The sequence below is a fragment of the Poecilia mexicana genome, unplaced genomic scaffold (genome assembly GCF_051168715.1).
Source record: "Poecilia mexicana isolate PSO_F unplaced genomic scaffold, ASM5116871v1 scaffold_8, whole genome shotgun sequence".
Lineage (NCBI taxonomy): Eukaryota > Metazoa > Chordata > Actinopteri > Cyprinodontiformes > Poeciliidae > Poecilia > Poecilia mexicana.
In genome coordinates this window covers 21,072,996-21,076,075 of record NW_028263377.1, presented here as the reverse complement: position 1 = coordinate 21,076,075, position 3,080 = coordinate 21,072,996, and the positions used below count along the sequence as shown (strand labels likewise).

At 47.3% G+C, this 3,080-nt stretch overlaps 1 pseudogene; it reads right to left on the bottom strand.

Annotated features, from left to right (window-relative positions):
• Positions 1-277: 277 nt before the first annotated feature.
• Positions 278-1,700, bottom strand: LOC106929693 (C1q-related factor pseudogene; annotated as a pseudogene).
• Positions 1,701-3,080: the final 1,380 nt, after the last annotated feature.

Below are 3,080 nucleotides of genomic sequence, written 5' to 3'. Positions count from 1 at the left end.
ATCAAAGAGGACAAGAATAAATCGCATAAACGCATTTAACACGACTTTGGAAGTAGATGAGTGCAGGAGCCGTAACGCAGCGCACTCCGCTAAGCTTTCACACTGGATGTGGCGCTTTATGTCCCCTTTCAGCAGCAGCGTTTACAAAAGTTCATTTGTCACAGGATTAACTGTGACTCCGCAAACTAATAATGGCAATAAAATAATAATTATTATTATTATGGCTGATTAATGTATCAAATAAAATAAAAGTAAATACAGCACGACAGGAATTTATTTATTTATTTATTTAGCGTTTGGAAGCTTAAAAATTGTCTCCATTCATTTCATTTCCATCCCCTCTCTGAAGCGATACAAATGGCAACTTGCCACAACTCCCGTTCAATTACACAAATTTTAGATAAACGGACTGCGAAAGAGAGAGAGAGGGAACAGCGCGGATGTCCGAAAGGTTTTCCGAGTAAAAGCATCCAGGGTTCACTTGCTCTGCGCGTTCAGCCGGTACCATCTTCTGGATCTGGACGCGCGTATATCTCGGGACGCATCACTTCAGGAAAAGACGCTTTGGAACCAGCCGTCACTTTTTTTTTTTTTTTCTCCCCCCATCTCCCGGTGTGGATGTGCGCTACGGCTGTGCGCTTTTAACCGGACTACAGATGCCCCGTTTGTTTTCACAATGCTTCCCTTTTATTTTGGGAGGCTTTCTGATATCTTCTGGCAAAACATGGATCTGTAAGCGGGCGTGCTGCAGAGGCAGCGCCAAAGGAAAAGTCAAAAAGTCTTTTTAAAGTACTCACCTGACCGTTCTTGCAGAGGTCTGCCCACATGCTTGTGCCATCCCCTCCTCTCATCAGCACATGGTAGATGAAGAAGTATGTACCCGGTATGCTGCAGATGAACTTGCCCGAAATGCCATCGTAGTTGTTGCCAAGGTTGGTGACCACGTCGTCAAACTTTAGGATCTCATAACCTTCATGGGGGTTTTTAAGCCCGGCATAGAAGGCCACCCGGGGCACTGTGCTGTAGGTGGCTGTGCTGATAGCTCCATTACCCCCCAGACCCAAAATCCCAGTCCTTCCATGATCCCCTCTGTCACCTGGGGGCCCAGCTGGTCCTGGTGGCCCCGGTTCACCAGGCGGTCCGGGCGGTCCAGGTGGTCCTGGTGGTCCGGGCTTTCCTGGCCTGCCAGGCTTTCCCTGAGGGCCCTGCTGCAGGGTGGACGGTGGAAGAACATTGCTGTGGTCAGTCAGTGCCTCCGCCTCACCCTGCAGACCGGTGGAGCTGGTGCTGCTGGCCGGAGTGCCCTTGTTTAAGTAAGGGTCGCATACCATACGACAGGTGCCCAGCATCTCGTAGTGGCTGGCATCTGTACTCACGGAGCTGACAAGCACAGGGATGAGTACCACCAGCACCAAGACCAGCATAACCCCCACAGCAGCCGCCACCAGGGTCTTCCTCCCGATGCTGAGTCGGGGAAGGGGCTGCGCAGCCAGCGTGGGTCTCCCGGGGGCGGAAATGGTGACTGTTTAGTGTGGGGAGCCTGTCACCGAGGAAAGGGACCCGGAGATCCCAGGAAGAGTTGCAGGAGGAGCGGCGAGTGTGTGAGGGTGAGACAGAGACCCACATACACTTAATACAGCTCACTGCTCCACTCAGTCACACTCAAGTAGGCAAGCAGTCACTCAAACATAGAAAAAGACTTAAGGAAACCCAAGCATACACAGGGAGACATTCGGCGCGTACTTACAAACACAATGTGACTTGTGAGAAGAAGCAAGAAGTATGCAGAGCCCAGAGGAATGGAGTGAGAGACAGAGGGAGCGAGACAGAGGGAGGGAGAGGGAGAGAATAATGAGAGTGGGTGAGCATGAGAGATACAGAGCAGCCACTGTGAGTGTGCGTGTGTATGTGTGTGTGGTGAGTTTGTGGTGCCGTGTTCTCAGGCTTGGCTTTTTATACGGGAAGCAGCTCCGGAGACCCCACACCCACCCTCTTGCTCCCCCATCGCGTGAAAGGTTGGTGCGGCTACGTCCCCTTTTTCTCTCCTGCTCTCTCGGACGAAGGACTCTCCAACATGCAGCCTCCTGAAGCACAGAGGAACCAACACAACGCCCCGGCCACCTTGCGCTCCCTCTTCACTTTTCTTTCTCCCTCCTTCCCCCACTTGTGATGTTATTTCTCACCCTCTTGCGTTGTCTTCTCTCTCATCAACATCCAGCCTCTAAAAATAAAGATGGAGCTGTGGAAAGACAATCCTTTCTCTCTCTCTCTTTTTTTTCTTTTACTGGAGGTGGGCTCTAAAGATTTATGCATATATGTGCGGAGACACAACACTTAAATGTACTGTGCCAGAAAACGCTAGCATCTTCTCAGTGGAATAATAGTGCTAATTGCAAAGCTAAATGCCAAGAACAAACTTATAACCCGGCAAACTCTTTGGTTAGACTGATAAATCTTGAATCACATTGAAAAGCAGAAAAGACAAAAAAAATCCTGTGCACCCCTCCTGATTTTTTTTTCCTCCCTGTCGATAAGCATGTTTCTCCAACTGAATCTACCAAAATGATTTCTTATTGGTGTCTTTTTTAGAGCATTGATTTCATGTTATTTATTTATTTTTTTTTATCAAATCAAGGGCCCTGTTTTGAAGGGGGGAGGAATCGATACAGAGCAATGATGTAATTTGTTTGACATTTTCATCCCTTGGTGTGATGAATGGTAAAGTAAGAGAGCAAATGACAAAGTGTGATAGCAAACATTCATTATGAAGGGTTTGTTAAGTTTATAAGGGCTTAGGTCTTCTGTGATTGTGGTCTAATACATTTGGAGAAGCAATATGGGTGAATATAAGATGGATGGACATAATATGTTATATGTATTGAAGGTTGGGGGGGGGAAGAAATGATCACGATTGGAATGCAGAGCAATTTCATACAGTATGCATTCAAATGTTTGTTTTTATTCAGGTGCAGCTACAGTAGAATGTAACAGCAGCCTACTTCCCCCTAACAGAGTTCATCTTTGCTTTATTTGCACTTACATATTTCAGATGATGAAATACATTTTCATATCAGGAAAAG